The 17,576-nt window shown below is 45.8% G+C and overlaps 1 long non-coding RNA gene across 1 annotated transcript in view; it reads left to right on the forward strand.

Moving 5' to 3' along the window:
- Window positions 1-507, forward strand: part of LOC126542579 (uncharacterized) — a 14,179-nt gene extending 13,672 nt beyond the window's left edge. The window contains exon 4 of the long non-coding RNA XR_007601828.3: window positions 193-507. This is a non-coding gene — a long non-coding RNA (uncharacterized lncRNA). The remainder of the gene's footprint in view (window positions 1-192) is intronic.
- Window positions 508-17,576: the final 17,069 nt, after the last annotated feature.

A 17,576-nucleotide genomic window follows, 5' to 3' on the forward strand; every position in this document is an offset into this window, starting at 1 on the left:
GCAGCATGTGTGAAAACTCCTTCTTCAGATAAGTAGCTCAACGTGCACACTTTTTTTTTTCGTGGTATGATTTGTCAGGGAGCAGAATTCATATCGGAACGTTAGCGTATACGATGCTTAATCACCAGTGCAAGGAGAGGGAACGAAATCACCACGGTCCACGCAATAAACTGCTCAACATGTCCATTACAGACTTTTCCCTGCGGATCTTTCCCTGTGGTATGTTCGTGGTCCCAATGGATCGTTGCCATGGAGTACAACGCGGCCGGACTGCGCCTTCAGGAGCAAGACCGGTCCATGCTACCATGCACTGAGTTCCTCAGGTCCTGTAGCCTGAGGCAATGGCATTCGCCACCTCCTCGCTTGTCTATCGCTCTTCTCCGTGTCTGCAATCCTGGTTGAGCCGCAATGCTCGCGCTAGGTTTAAGAATAAGTTGTTGAACTAATATATTTTCATTTTGATCTCATTAAGGTGACTTCTAATAAAAATTGTTTGTTTCCAAATGACTCCCGTCCCTCTAGATTCTTAAGGCAAAGTCGTAAGGCACTCATGCCCCTGGTGACATTGAAAAGAACGCGTCGTCCGGTCCAATGGTACAAGAACTATCATCATGAGCAATTGATCATACCCCCCTAAGCAAGCAAAAAACAATAGACAATCACCGCCCAAATACTCCGTGCAGATGGTTAACCAGCGAAGCTGAAACGTGCGGTCCCGGTGTTTATCACTGGGTCAATCCCAACGGTGCATTAAAGTCTTTCCCAATTATTGGTTACGTCTTTGTGCTTCTTAATGAGGTTACATGCAAGTTCGATGTCTTGAGTTTGTTCGGCGGCGTGGTTAGCAGCATCCGCCCACCATTGACGCTTGCGATTCTACAAAATTAAATTACTTCAAAATTACATCTGTCCGTCACCTAAGACAATGAACGGCTCATATCCCCACAAACACAGCCACCCCATTATGACGACAGAAGAGAAATTCTACGTTGGAATAATGGGCGGCAACGAAGGCAGCTGTCGAAGAGGACGACAACGACTAACGCACGAGGGAGCAGTGGGACGAGCACGTTCGCGCGGTTGCACCGAGCGGCGCCAACGAGCTAGCTGTGGAAGAAGACGACGATGCTCGAGCCATTGCTGATGATGATACTTTTCTGTACATAGGCGCAGACTGCATTTATGTTTCGCCTAGCCATAAAAAGCTTCGCTTTAAAGATACAATGGCTTATGCCTTTAGTAATGGAGAGGCTACAAGCACTCAGCAAAGTTAATCGTACAATGTATCCATTAATTGGAATCACGCATACAATGTGCAAAAACACGGCTTCTAGTCGAGTGATAGAAAAAGTGTCTGACGATTGCGAAACAAATGCGAAATTTCTCCGCAGCGTCATACGTGTTTTCATTTCGCGTTATAGGGAGGAGGAGGAGGAAAGAACTTTATTGTGTGCCCTGCGAGTTGGTGGGGAGGGCCAAAGGCCCCGCCTAGGTGACGGCCAGGAGTTTGTGGATCCTGGCGGCATCCTCGGCCCGCTGGACGGCCCATAGTTGATCCTCGAGGGCGGGGCTGAGCAGCGCGGCTTCCCAGCGCGTGCGAAGGCTGCTGCTAGAGGCCGCGTTTTCTTTATTGTTATTTATCCCTCGGCATTCCCATAATATATGCTCCAGAGTGGCTCTGGATTCACATGTTTTGCATTTGTCCGTAGGATATACATCCGGATATATGATGTGCGAGAGCGCAGGATTCGGATACGTCCTAGTTTGTAACTGCCGCCATGCGACAGACTGCTTTTTTGTCAATTTTGCGTGAGGTCGCGGGAATATGCGCCTCTGTAACCTATAATGTTTCGTAATGTCATTATATGTTGTCATTCTGTCCTCCCACTCCCACTCATTTACCGCACCGCCACGTCCGGAGGGTGTCGGGGCGTCACTTGCGACTGCGGTTCGGTCCGTAAGCCCTCGAGCCGCGTCGTGTGCCGCCTCGTTGTTGCCGTCCTCCGCGAGGGTGTGAGCGGGTGTCCAGGTGATGTATGTCTTTCTTTTGTAATTTTGGCCTCCTGCAAGAAGAATTCGTAGTGCCTCCGGGGAGATTCGGCCGTTGGCAAAGTTTCTTATTGCCGTCTGAGAGTCGCTGACTATCACGGTTGCGTTAGTCTGAGCTGCTGCGAGTGCTATGGCTACTTCTTCAGCTATCTCGTTACTTGTAATGCGTATCGTCGCGCACGTCTTGCACCGTTTCTCCCTATCGATTACGGCTGCCGTAAACCCCCGTCTGCAACTGTATCGAGCCGCGTCTACGAACACTGCGTCCTTGTCGCTACCGAATTTCTTCTGTATTTGCTTCGCTCTGTTCTTTCTTCTGTCCTTATTGTGTTCTGGGTGCATGTTCTTTGGTAAGGGAGGCATTACCAATCTTTCCTTCGTATCTCTCGGGATGTCCACCTTGACACCATGCTGTGTGTGGTAACCTATGTCTAATCTCTCTAGGATGTGTCTGCCTGCTCTAGTCTTAGAGAGGCGTTCATATTGTGCCGTACGTTGCGCTTCAATGAGCTCGTCTATAGTGTTGTGTAGGCCTAATTGCAGCAACTTGTCCGTGCTGGTGCTGATCGGTAGTCTATGGCTAGTTTGTATATTTTCCGAATGAGGCATTCTAGTTTGATCTTTTCCGCGACCTGCCATTTTAAGTACGGTGCTACGTACACTATTCTACTTATTACGAAGGCCTGTATTAACCTGATCGTGTTTTCCTCTTTCATCCCGCTATGTTTATTTGTTATCCTTCTGATTAGCCTCATGATTTGCGCTACAGTTCCCTCCAGTCTTCTGAGGGTTTCTCCGTTGTTGCCCTTGGCTTCAATGAGGAGCCCCAATACCCTGATCCTATCGACCTTGGGTATGGGTTTCCCATCGGCCGTCTTTAACTGTATCTCCTCTCTTTGGGTGAGCTCTTCCCTGTAGTTGCCTGGTTTGCGACCTCTGCGAGTCGGTCTGAACAGTAACAGCTCCGATTTCTCTGCCGAGCATGTTAGCCCTGTCCCCTCTAGATATTTTTCGATTGTTTCGACCGCTGTTTGAAGCGTTTGTTCTATCTGCCCGTCACTTCCGTTTCTCACCCATAGGGCGATATCGTCTGCGTATAAGGTATGATTTAGACCCTCGACTTCTTGCAGCTTGACTGGCAGCCCGATTAGCGCCAGATTGAATAGCATCGGTGATAAGACCGAGCCCTCTGGCGTACCTGCGCTGCCTATCTCGATATCCTCCGAAACTAGGTCCGCTGTCGTGATCTTTGCCTTTCTACCAGTTAAAAAATTGCGTACATAATCGTACGTGCGTTTTCCCAGTCCTAGTTCGCCTACTCTATCTAGTATCGTTGCATGTGTTACGTTATCGAAGGCCTTTTTTAGGTCCAACCCGAGAATTGCCTTTGTCGATCTGCCAGAATCGTCTATGATCTGATGTTTTAGTTGTAACAGAGCGTCCTGCGCTGAGAGGTTTCTCCTGAATCCTATCATCGTGGGCGGGAGCGCGTCGCAGTCTTCGAGGTAGATGGTTATCCTCGCTAGGACCACGTGCTCCATGAGTTTCCCCACGCAAGAAGTGAGAGATATGGGTCTCAAGTTCTCAATTTGCAGTCACTTGCCCGGTTTAGGTATTAACACGATTTGTGCCGTCTTCCATTGCTGCGGAATCTGCCCTGCCTCCCAGCATTCGTTAATATATTCGGTTAACTTAGCTATAGACTCATCGCCCAAGTTCCTTAGCGTCTTATTCGTTACACCGTCTAGTCCGGGTGCCGACTTGGTACTGAGTTTCTGCAGTGCTGCCCTGACCTCTGACTCGCCGATTTTGCTGTCTAATTCGTCATTTACCTGTACTGTGTAGTCAGGGTGTATGATGGGCAGCGCTTGCGAGATGTATCTTTTCTCGATTTCCTTGAGGAAGTCCTGCTCTGTACCTCGGTACGTTTGTATTAGCCGATTTATGTTTTGCCTATGTGCCGACTTTGTCCCGTCCGGGTCTAACAAATATCGAAGGATGTTCCACGTTTTTGCCATTCCTATCTGACTGTCCATGTTGTTGCATTTTTCCTCCCACTGTTGTTTGCATAGCTGCTGGGCGTACTTTTCTATGTCCCTGTTCAGTTTGGCTATCTTTCTACGAAGCGTCCGGTTGTGTTTTTGTTTTTTCCATCTCCGTTGCAACCCTGCCTTAGCTTCCCACATGTGTAGAAGCTTACTGTCTACGTTCTCTAGATGCGCCTCCGGCGGGACCGTTTTCGTAGCTGCCGCCACATCTTCCTTTAGCTTTTCGGTCCATTCCTCAATACCTTGTGTCGTGTCATCGGCCTCCTCCCTTATTTTCCTGAATTTGTCCCAGTCGACAATCTTAAGTGGTCTACCCTTTGTCTTGCGCGGTCCTGCCCTTACCGTTATTTCTAGTATATTGTGATCGCTCCCAAAGTCGTGTTGCATATTTGTCCATTGCGCGTCCCGTATGTTCTTGGTGAATGTTAAATGGGAGGCAAAATATTTGAGACTGAAATCACTGCACCAACTAGCAGTTGGCCAGTGCCGTCAGCGCCTTCGCATTGGGAGAGGCGCTGCCATGATAAGGGGCATCGGAGCCAGCTGTGGAGGACGACGACAACGAAGGCGCGAGCGATATATTGAAGCAAAGACCGGGAACAATAACCAGAATTTCAGACTGAAATCACCGCAATGACTGACAGTGGGTCAGTGCCATCAACGCCTTCGCAGAGGGAGGGAAGTATGGCAACGCTAGCATGATGAGTGGCATTTGAGCCAGCTGTGGAAGAAGACGATGACGAACGCGCGAGCAATGGCACGAGCACGTTTCTGCATCTCCATTTTTTGTATTTCCTTTACTTTGAGTTTATCGTCTTCAAATAAGAATTTCCTTTAGCTTCCTCTTGCCGCCCGTATCCCCCTTAATGGGTGCGAGCCATGGCAGAGGTTAATCATCACCATCATAGTGCGGTTATGCCGAGGGGGCGCCCACAAGCCAGTTGTGGTAGAAGACGACGACGAATGCGCGAGCAGTCACAGGCGCGCGTTCGTGTGGTTACGCCGACACCGATGCTCAATCCAGGAACGGGCGCCCAAGAGTTGCGCTCTAAAAAAACACGTCTTACCCACACTGTTTAACATCTGTATGATTGGTCTTTCCGAGAGGTTAGCACGCGCAGAGGGCGTTAAGCACACCATATACGCCGACGACATCACCTTATGGTGCTCCGGCGGCTGCGAGGGCAGAGTTGAAGAACCCATGCAGGAGGCGATCGACGTGATCGAGGAGTATCTCCGCCCCACCGGACTTTGATGCTCCCCCGCCAAGTCGGAGCTTCTGCTTTACAGAAAAGAGAAGGGAGGCAGACCCAAAGATTGGAAGCCAGTCTCCGAAAGCAGCATCACTCTTCGCGCTTCCGATAGGGGAGGGCGGGGGGGGGGGTGATACCCAGGGTCGGCGTTATTTGGGTCCTGGGCATGTTTGTCGAATTCAATGGCGGGAACGGAACGGTTCCCCGCAACATCATCGCAAAGACGGACAACGCTTTCCACCTCGTTCGCAGAATTGCACACCGGCACCGAGGAATGAAGGAAAACAATCTCCTCAGGCTTATCAATGCCTTCGTACTATGTCACTTTACGTACACAATTTCTATGCACAACTGGCACAGAGCGGAGCGAGACAAGCTAAACGCTCTCATCCGCAAAGTGGTCAAGAGGGCTCTCGGGCTACCCATCAGGACTCATACCGAGGATCTCCTCAAGCTGGGGGCACATAACACTGCCGAGGAGATTGCCGAAGCCCAAGAACGCGCGCAACTCACTCGCCTGAGCACCACAGCGGCAGGTAAACACATCCTCGAAGAGCTGAGTTACCACTCTGCGGGATTCCCGATGGTCAGTACCCCGATCCCTAGGGACATTCGAGACAAGTTCGAAGTGGCCCCTGTGCCCCGAAACGTACATCCCGTCCATAACGAGGGCAGACGCAAGGCAAGAGCAGCAGCCATCCTCAAACAGATCAAGCAACGAGACATTAGAGCAAGCTTCGTTGACGCCGCGGAGTACAACGATGGGAAGACCTTTGCCATCGTTGTGGTCGACTCCAGCGGCAAGATTTCCAATAGCGCCTCCATTCGCACTTCAGACCCCGGAGTCGCCGAGCAAGCCGCCATCGCCCTCGCCCTGCTAGACGGTCGTGGGTCCGAGATATATAGCGATTCCAAAACGGCAGTTAGGACTTTTCAGAAGGGTTGCATCGCCAAGCAAGCTGCGCGTCTTCTTAGCAGCTCGAGTCCATATGCTCTCACGCATCATTCAATCCACTGGTTTCCCGCTCACATAGGGTCGGTCGAGGGTGCTCCCCCGAACCTCAATGAGTCTGCTCACGAGGCTGCGCGTGACCTGACCGACGGCGCTTCCTCTGCAAGAAGCACCGACTCCCCTCCTCCCTATGGCCACAGGGACGCTCCCGCTACTCACAACAAGATTATTAAATTCTCCTACATGTCTAGAAGGGTCTTTCCACCCCCTCACCCCAAGTTGAATAGGGCGTAAGTCGTTTCGCTTAGGCTTCTGCAGACCAGCACGTATCCGTGCCTGTCCGTTCTCCACGAGGCTTACCCGGACGTCTATCGTGACGACGCCTGCCCCTCCTGCGCTCAGGCCTCCACTCTAGCGCACATGCTCTGGGAGTGCGGGTCGACATACCCCAAGTTCATCAAGGAGGAGTGGGACTCGCTTCTGCGTAGCCCCGCTCTAGAAAAGCAAATACTGGCTGTCCGGCGTGCCCGCGACCGGGCCGGTGGGCTAGACCTGCCGGTCCCGACGTGGCACTAGCCGGTTGCGCGACGAGTTCGCGTCCTCGCCGCACCTGCAATAAAGTTTCTTCACTCACTGACTCACTCAAACACGTGACATTCTCTACAGCTCATACTACCGTAACCAAGCAAAAAATTCAATGACTCATACCCACGTAAGGCGGAGGCTACAAACGCTCAGCAAAGCGAAACGAACAATGCACACATTCACTGAAATCACTTGTACAACGCACAGAACAGCATACGTTTCAATCCCCTGCTGAGAGGATGCGACGCAAAGTCGAAGTGAAACGTCATTGGCACGAATCGGACCCCGCTATACCAGCGCACGAAGCCGCAGCTAAGCATCGAAAACGAACCAAAGAAGCGGAACTGCGAAAGGAGCAACGCGACGGTGCGAGACGGTACATTGCTGAGTGTGCAGCAAGCTTTTGCCTTCGTGTGCTACAGGAGTGTACTACGTTGTCGAACGGCGTGCAGTATTGTGAATATGTCCAAAACCCAAGTGTCTCTGTTTGTGTGTTATTCTACCTAAGTTAAGCGATTTTCGACCTCCCAACGTCGAACGATTGGGTGCAAGCGAGCGGCGTTTGGTGAATTTTCGGAGCACCTGATAAGATCGGCCCGGAGTGCCTTATGTGGTTTCTTGTTTCATGTTCTTCCACGTTTGCTAATCGGAAAGGAAAAGAGGCCTGTATTTCTATAATTATAGTGTGTCTTCATGCTCACGTATGCCTTCGTTCAGGTTCTTATTTAAAGAAAGTGTTATTCATATGTACCTGTGGAATAAGGAATTTAGCCTCCCATATATCACTGCTCGAACATTGCGTCCACGAGATCATTTCATTTTGCCCAGAGTGCGAACTAGATATGGGGCGATATGGTCTCCTGGGCCCCGTCAAGCTGTACTTTAGCAGCTTTCAGCCCAGGATACCAGCCAGGACATTTTCGGGTAAAGAAAGAGAATTGAATTGAAAAACGTGTTCGTGCTTTCTATGACCTCCCAATTAGTACCTTCTCTTTGGGCAGTCGTAAAGACGTGAAGTCTGTTGTCTTTGATTTGTATGCTTGATATCTTTCCTTTTCTTCCTACTTAGTCCGGTCATTTTCGTGATGTGAACTGACATTGGTGTATGCTCTGGCGTGTCCCTTGCTGCCGGACACTGCCCCACAAGCATCTGTTGGCTTGAGCAGGCCCATATTTATACCCTGTAAATCCACAAATAAAGAATTATTATTATTATTATTATTATTATTATTATTATTATTATTATTATTATTATTATTATTATTATTATTATTATTATTATTCCAGAAGACCTCGTCTTTCTTCCGATGTCAACCCCTCTTGAGTCACCTCTACTTCACCTACACCAGTTTACTCTGATCTAGTACCATATTACTCTTACATGGAGGTCTTTACATAACAATTACTTTTTTTCTTCTTACACTACACTACCTTCGGGATCGACCCACAAATTTCGTTGAGTAAAGCAACACTTTCGCTTCTTGTTCGAGGCACGCGCAGTTTGAACAGGCGCCTCTAGGGTTCATTTCAGCCTTTATTTTATTGCTAATTACGTGTTATTGTTGCGCTGTACATAGCTCTACGTTATCTTCTTCTGTTACTTCTCTTTCTTTGTTCCAATCTTTATTTTGACGCTTGCTTTCCTAATCTTCCGAGCACTAGAAGGCCTCAAATCGTCTAATTTATGAGACGAAAGTGGCGAATTACCGAAATCTCAGGAATCCCAAATCAATCTGAACTAAGTAACAAAACTTGTGCCTAAAAAAAAAAAGATCATGGAATCCGGGGTCTTCATACTCTTGCTCACGACTGTCAAGAAATAGCGTTACCAATCATAAAGCAATTACTGACTATAGCATCAGATTGTGATGTAGCACCCCATTACGGCATGCCTCGTAATAAAATAGGATTTTAACTCGTAGAAACCTAGAATTTAGTTAAACTTCTAAATTTTAATCACTATTTGATGGCTGCGCTCTTGCTATCGCTGATCGCCAATAAATGCTGAATTAGGGCGTCGCTTTCTCTTAATTAGCCTGAATCGCAACTTATGAGCGGCCGGCCTAGACAATTTCTGTAATCATTCCGGGAGTCTTGCATCATTAATGTTTAACAGACGTGTCAGAATAGAAATAGTACATTGGGGGCTCATGGAAGCTGTCAAAATTTTCTTAGCGAAATTTCACACAAGACACCAGACGAGCGCTTATACGTTTTCCTTCGCGTTCCTCTTCCCACACGATAGGCTTTAGCTTACGTGCCAGCTCCCTCAACATGTTTGCACTTAACGTTCGTAAGGCTTAGTACGCTGTTCTGAAACAACTAGCTGCGATACATGTCTGCAGATAACAATTCATTGTACCTCGAATCAGCTTTGGTTCGCGCACTGCATGGGTATCTGCTTTCTTGCACTCGTTTCTAGTACACATCTGATGTCTTCGAAACAACTGATGACAGATGCCGGATTTTTCACTAACTGGTCCATTTGGCAATTTCGCTTCAAAATTTGGTCCGCCGCTTCTGTCTTTTGAGTCCTTTCGTGCATTCCTCTTCCGTTTGTGTTAGAGGCACCCATCTTTTGTGCCCAGCATTTCTGACTCGTTGTTGTTCAAGTAATACATATGTCCATGGGAAATACTGAAGTGGAGTCGTTCTAGAGTAAACTTTGTATTGTGAGGCGATATTATTTGAGACAGTAAACACCTTTGCATCTTAGCCGTGCCAATCTTAGTGATGGGTCACACACTTCGGCAAGGGTCCGAAGGAACATAGCTGCAAAGCGCCCACAAAGCAAGATATGAACTTCGTGAGATCTGACTATCGGGCTAATTGGTTATTGATGATCATCTAATAACAGCGAGTAAACGGAGAGACGAACATGGAAGGGACATCTGCAGCGCTATCACAGCCCCATTGTATAGCCGTAGTATTATGGCGGGGGCTCAATTGGAAACAGCTGGGTTTACCGTTCATTTAATTCCTTCTCCCTCGTTCTTTGTTCTTTCTCAAGACATATATTTTTCTTTCATAAATTAGAGACATGAAAAATTCGCATGAAGCTTACAATGGTAGCCATTTTTTGTAATACTTAGTGCTTGAAGTCTAGTCTGATAGTGATCGACGTGTTTTTTTTTAATTTTTAATATTATATTTTTCCTTATGTGAACGTAGTACCTAAATTTAAATTAGACAGCTCGAACTGATCTGCAGGTCACTGCCAATGACATGCAAGAAAGTTTGAGTGGTCCGATGTCCACCCGTCGGTTACACTCAAGAGTGCTCCTGTAGTACGTATTCGTGATGGAAGTAAATGTGGCCTCTATGCTACCCGGTATACTGTAGTGCTCGGACAACTCCCACGTTGAGCTCACGTTTAATTTTCTATCGTATTTACGGAAGGCCACCGCCAATAGAATCTTTCCGAAACCCGTCTCCTGCCGTGTTTTCAGGATATAAGTTTCATCGAACAAATTCCTCGAATAATAGGCATGGTCGTTCCTTTCAATTGCTCGAGAAGCTGCATCGAATAGAGCGGCAAGCCCCACTTCACATGCGTACATATAATAGAAAGCGGCAAGATACAAAGAGGACACAAGGATAAATACTGGCGAACCCGTTAGCTTTATTATTTACTATACGAGAAAGCTCCAACATTTTATCTTTCTGCCAGCTCTAACACTGGTACAAAACAACCTTCCCATAGCGGGCGGAACGGAAGAATGGAGATGAAAACCGACGGACAACCACGCCAGGAAAAGCATAAAGAAAACTGTTTCCATTGAAAGAAAGTGGCAGTTCTGCCCGAGGGGCGAACAAAGCATTGGCAGCGATAGTAAGGTCCAGCGTTGTGGTTCCACTTTTTTCTGTTGGGGCCTCTACTTCAGAATACAGCCATAGGGATCTTTGCTCCGGAGTCCACGAATTTCTTATAGAGTTCAACCGAGTGCCAGGTTAAATTTTGAAGCGTGGTCGCTTCCGCTCGGGGTCCCTACAGAGCAGTGCTTCGCTTGCCGGAAGCACCAGTAACGAACGCCTAGCAACAACGAAATGACATTTCATAAGTAAACTTCAAAAAAAAAAAAAAAAAAAACTTAACTATCCCTGCAAATCTTCAGCGCAGTCGCCCAAGCACGCAGACAACCGTCCTACAGACCGGCCCGACACACGCCTCGTGGTTATTTTTCATGAGTTGCATGGGCAGCAACAATGACTCCCCGAACGGTGTTCATTCTGTATACATCGAGGTGTCACATATTGGCGCGACACAGCGCGTGAGGCAACACCTGCTGGGTTGGAGAAACAGTGACGTATCACCTAGGAGAGGTCTCGTATCGGGCTTCTGTGCAGTCATTTGTTCAAACCCGGCTACAGGAGAGTGTTATTTGCATATAAATATATATATATATATATATATATATATATATATATATATATATATATATATATATATATATATATATATTCTGGTCAACTACGGGACTAGACTCTCGTCTGTAATGCCCGTAATGCTCGTAGTCTACGTTTGATGTGATGTGTCGTGTCTTGGTGCTCCTCTTCCCTTTTCCTTTCTTTATCTGATTCATCTTACTTTTCTATATTCTCTTTTTTTTTCCTTCATATGGGTAGACGTAGTCCATTTTAGGAGACAGTAAACGATATCGAAAGTCCATTAGCAAACGTCTAAACGAAAGTCCATTAGCAAACTTTCCCACACAGTTAACTTTCTTAACCGAGATGGCCGCTTTCCTGCTAGCAGTGTTGTTAAAGCTGAGAAACGCGTTTTGAAACCTTGTACGGTGCGGGGAACGGACGGTGGCAAGAATGATACCATCGAGTTGCATGCTGACACTTCAATTGCAATTCTAGCCACCTTGGTTGCGTCAAAGAAAATGAGGCGCACTTGCAGGTTTTGCACATTGTCTATTCCTAGACCGCTTCTATTTCTCACTTTGTGGTGTTTATAGGTGTTTACGCGTATGAACTCTTTACTGAATATGGCTAAACACTCTGCACTTTCAACAAAGAGCTTTCTCTCTCTTTCTACATGATTACTGTAGTGCGCCTTCATTCCACCCTGTGAAAGTGGATGTACAGGGAAGCTGATGCGGACGTCAGACAGGCACCGTCCCCACAAGAGACCTACGTCACGCGCGCCTGCACACGGGCGGAAGTGCAGTATACATCGTGATTCTTCTAGGTCCTCCGCCAAGCTCAAGTGTCTTTTTGTAATAAATTCATGTTTAAGAGTAACTTGCGTCAAAATATGCGTAAAGTACGACTTACACACAAGCTGCAGACACATGATAGCTTCGGATTGTTCTTCGAACATACGAGAAAACATAACTCTGTTAGGCGGAAACTGAAAGGCAAAGCCCTTTTTCAGCTGCCGTTCAAGTTCTGTCTGAGTTGCCGTGGCCGCTATGTGGCGGCACCATTAGGACAGAATACATCCTCATGCTTGTAGGCCCTCCACCTAGCGCAAGTGCTTTACTGAACTAATTGAATTCGTCAAAGTAAAATACGTCAGAAAATTCATAAAGTACAACTTACACGAAAACTGCGGACATGATAGCATCGGATGGTAATTCTAATATAAGAGAAAAGATAAGGGTGTCACCTGGAAACTCTAGCACAAGCCCCTTTTCCAGCTGCCGTGTTTTGGGTAAGCACGCCAGGAAAGATTCTGCGTAACTAGAGGCTAACAGCTTGGCTGTAAAAGAGAGGCTGATATTTATTCCCAAGACATGATGATAAGTCATTCTTATTCCTCAAACCAGCGGCTCTTTCTCATTTTATCTGTAGGCAAACTAAATGTACCTAGATGTAACGGCAGGCTCTGAGGAGTCGTATCAAGGACTTTGAAGGGGCTAGAAGTATTCTCAAAACCGTGGCTCTGGTAGTGCCCAAAATATACTTGCACTTTTTTTTTGTATCATGAACCTGTGATTACCCCATTAAACTGAAAAACAAACGTGGACAAAAGAAAGACTTCTTCCTTAAAGAACGAAATATTTTCACAATGTTTAGGGGAGACCACTTGCACAAAACTTGACGCCTCGTTCCCAGGCAAAGAGCACAGCATTACAAAAATGAAAATTTCTGGCCGTTAGGACACAGCCTGTAATCCATCATCTTAATGCAGGTACGATTTGTAAAATGCAATTACTTGCAAGCGGCGCTAACGCGAACCTCGCGCAACAAAGTAAAAGCACGCATCCCCCCCCCCCCTCCCTGATTTAGGCGAGTGCGAGCAAAACGTTTTAATACCAGGCCTGGCCCGGTGTCTGGCAGCGACGCGTTTGCTCGCCTAATCTTCTTCGCAACTGAGGGCTGGTGATTTATCGTTATCCTTTAACTCACGATAGTCAAAGTCGTTCAGTCGATGCTATCAGGGCGTCAGAATGTACTCGGTCATCTTTTTGTCCTTTTTCGAACACAGCAGCCGGTCCACACAAGTCCAGAAATCGTGGAAAGCCGTGCTCCGTGCCATTGATAAATGTGAAGAAATCAATCTTTGTCGCACTCTACGCCTCTTGGCTGGGCTTCGCTCAGTACAATATTTTGCCCATGCTTCGAACTATTCGAGCCAGGCAGCTTCCAGGACGTTCGTGTCTTCTTTGCAGTGAAACATACGGTTCCCGAAAGTGGATAATAGCGTATTCAATACAGTTATATTATATGAAGATCTTTAATACTTCTTCTGTTTATGAAGATGTAAATCCAGGGATGTAGAAAAATGGAAGTGATGTCAAAATTGGACGTTTTTGGCCAGGTGCACATTTCGTGTTTCCCTTTCCACTGTGCACCCGCCTGGACGACATAGCAGTGCCATGAAACAGACTGATTAATCACCATCTGCCATTATTAAATCCTCTTCGCTACTTTGCACAGCGCACTATTAATTTCAGTATGATCGCTGTAGTCTTTACGCTCTTTGTGAAGTGCGTGCAAATAGCCTAATATTTATATTTATGTCGCTGGTCAGAAAACTTATTTTAAAGATATCAAAGAACATCTATGCACTTCCTATGAGTTATGAATGCGAAAGTGAAATCTTTAATGTCCTATTGAACGCCGCTGAGTGGTTCTTCGATTTATGAACTCCTCGAGGGCAAGCGAGCGCGTTGACACGCTTGGGGAGATTTGAACGAAAAAATCCAAGCAAGCTAATTTAAGAATTTCAAAGGTGTTCCGTTCGAACTGAAACAGCAAAATCAGGCCGCACTAAAGCCCCTCAACGACTTGCACCTGGACTCGTTACGGCAGCTTATTAACAAAGCTGATTCAGAGTTTCTTGTTGTTTTCTTCACTTGCAAAACCCGCAAGCCTGATTACCCTTTTAGGGTTATAGTGTGCTAGAAGACGACGTGGGGGGGGGGGGGGGGGGGGCAGTGCCATGCAGAAAATGTTTTACAAAGCTCCCTGAAGAAGTTGCAGACATAGGGCCCTTTTGTAGTAAGAAGCTCCGAATAAGTTAGCTTCGCAAATAATGAAGATCTGGGACCTGCACTAACCACATTTTTAATAGATGTTGAGGGCTTAGATTATCCTATGCCGCGTGATGGTTTGATGTGTGCTGAGTGTGAAAGAACAGAATATTTGGGAGAACTGAACTTTCAAGATTATGTAGCTCTTAAGAGGAAGCTTTAGCTCGGGCCCAAATCCGACGCGGCCTATTCAAATACATGTAAAACGCAGAAAACATTTTATGAGATAACCACTGGACCGATTTTAATAAAATTTCTTTTATTTGAGAGATAAAGGTAAATTATAGTGACTGTTTGAAGCGGAATTTCAATTTAGGGCCTGAATTTTGCAAAAACAATTTTCAAAATTTCGGGAGCTCGAAAAAGATAGAAGCACAATGTTTAGAAATTAATAGCTCTGCATCTAAGAACAGATATCGCGGTTCTGTAAATGGCATCCATTAGATTCTTCAGAGCGGGTAAGTTCGATATGTCAATTTATATCTCACGTGAATTCGTTACGTTGTGTACGAGGGTTCTGCAAAAGCTGTATTTCCATATCAATACTTTTCTTTAGATTCATGTGTGACGACCAATTTTGTCTGCTTTATATGTATTATGAGATGCAATTCCCAGAATTACGATATCATTTCCCATTGCTGACTTACAGAGTTCTAAACTTGATGGTTTCGTTTTCTGAAAATTTTCGACTTTTGCAAATTTTTGATAAAACATTGACGCCCTATATCGAAAATTGGAAACCAACCATCACTAGATTTTAAGTTTTTCTTTTAAATGCAACAAACCTCGCCTAACTTGGTGCTGTGGTTGCCGAGAAAAACGAATAGTCCTTTTTTATGTATTAAGATAAGAGCACCTGAGCTAAAGCTTCCTCTGAATAGGAAGCTTTAGCCCGGGGGCTCCCATTTAAATGCATGGGAAAGGTGAAATCATTTTTCTCGGGAACCACTGCATCAAATTTGATGAAGTTTGTTGCATTTAAAAGAAAGCGTTAAGATCTAGTGACTCTTGCTGGCGAAGCTTTGATTGAGACCGTCATTCTTTAATAAGAACTGTTGAAAATCGCAAGTTCTCAGAAAATGAAGCTATCAAGATTACAACTCTGGTCACACGGCAACGTAAAACGATATGGCAGTTCTGTAAGTTGCATATAGTAGTACATATAAAGCGGGGAAGGTTGATGTACTATACATGGCTCTCAAATAGACCATAAATGTATCAGTAGGACTCATGTAAAACCCTAGTAAACAATGTACGAAATTCGCATAAGACATACACTGGTGTATCTAATTTGTCCGCTTTGGATGCTCTAATGTATGCAGTTTACCGGACTGCGCCACCTATTCTTCGTACAAAACTACAAATTTGTAAACTTTTTGGTTCTTCATTTTTAAGCTTGACCAGTATTGAAAATTTCTTTGAATAAATTTAAGCCTTAATTAAATATTACGCTTGCAGCAGTCACTTGAATTCACTTCTTTCTCTCAAATGGAACAAATTTCATTGAAATTGGACAAGTGGTTCCCTCAGAAAAGCGTTTCTACATTTTACATGTATTTGAATAGGCGGCATCGGAGTTGGGCCCGAGAAAAAGCTTTGTCTTAAAGTGACAATTTTTCGACGCTTTCAGATCTTTATCTTCACTCAACTGCCATCAATTACGACGGCCAGTTCTACATCCAACGCACCGGCATCTGTATAGGCTCCGCCACAGTGGGTTCAGTTGACGGCTAGCAACTTTGTCGTGTTAATTCGTTATTTCCAAGTTTATGGGCCGAGCCCCACATACATTCCGTTGCTTCGGCCTGCGGAGATGAGGGATTCTTTCAATTCCGCTGCTCCTTACCTCAAGTGTATCCTGAAATATATTTTCTCACCCCACCTGGGAAGCATTCGATTTGCTGTCATTTAACACCGTAGATAACAAGGTTGGACTGGCAACTCCGGTTTTTAAGTTCCTCAACCTTTCTTGCCATAGCGACGGGATCCTCTTGCAACTTCGATATGCCTTCAACGCACTTCGAAAGCTGTTTTTTTAACGTGAAAGCATTAAATGGCTCTTTCAGCGAAAAATACGGTGTACTTGTCGGCGGGACCACACGATGGTACAAAAAGGCCCCGACCCCTCGACCTTTGGAGGGGAGTCGAACCCACGATCTTTGGTAATAATTAAGCGAAGTTAATGATGGCACGTTTAATTAATGTATAGTTAATTAGGACATTCGAACCGACGACCTTTGGTGGGAGTGAAACCATCGGTCAGTGGTGAGAGTAGAACTCGTAATCTTTGATTTTAATTAAGACCAAGTTAAATAACGCAAAATAATTTAGATGGACTTAATTAAGGCACTCGAACCCATGACCTTAATGGAAGTCTGACCCGTGACTTTGGTGTTAATTAAGGTAAATGTAATTAAAGAACCGTTAATTAGGACACACTACCCCACGACCCTTGCTGGGAGTCGGACAAACGAACTTTGGTGTTAATTAAGGCGTCATTAATTAAGGTACAGTTAATAAAGGTATAGGTAATTAAAGCAATCGAACCCTCTACCCTTGGTTGGAGTTGTATACACGGCCTTTGGTAATTATGGTGAAGTTAATTTAGGCAGGGAGTTTGCAGGGACAACATGGCCACAATTAGTACAGGACCGGGCTAGTTGAAGAAGTATGGGAGAGGCCTTTGCCCTGCAGTGGGCGCTACCAGGATGATGATGATGATGATGAATTTAGGCACACTTAATTAAGGTACAGTTAATTAATACACTCGAACCCAAGACCTTTTTTGCGAGTCTTTTCTTAGACCTTTGGTCGGAGTTGAACCCACGACCTTTGGAGTTAATTAAGGCGAAGTCAAATTAAGACGACGGGAAAAGCATAAGCATTCGCGGTGGATGCAGCGCTTTCTAATTCATCCACGTAGGAATAACTACCCCTTGCATTTTTTTTATTAGTTTCTGGTCGATTGAATGGGACTTCAGATCTGCTGACTGCCTTTCTATTTTTTTTTTTGATACCCTAAGTGTCCCCTGCTATTAGCTTTAGCTGCTGCGCTATAACATCTTGGATAGGTCCTGGACTGAATTCAACACCCCCAGCTAAGGAGCAACAAAGAACGCCCGGAAACGATCAGTTCGATTTTGCCAGCTGTTTCCTGACAATGCCGTTTCCAGACGAAATATTTCCTGACAAGGGCCCACTG

This window comes from Dermacentor andersoni, chromosome 2 (assembly GCF_023375885.2).
Source record: "Dermacentor andersoni chromosome 2, qqDerAnde1_hic_scaffold, whole genome shotgun sequence".
NCBI classification, from domain to species: domain Eukaryota; kingdom Metazoa; phylum Arthropoda; class Arachnida; order Ixodida; family Ixodidae; genus Dermacentor; species Dermacentor andersoni.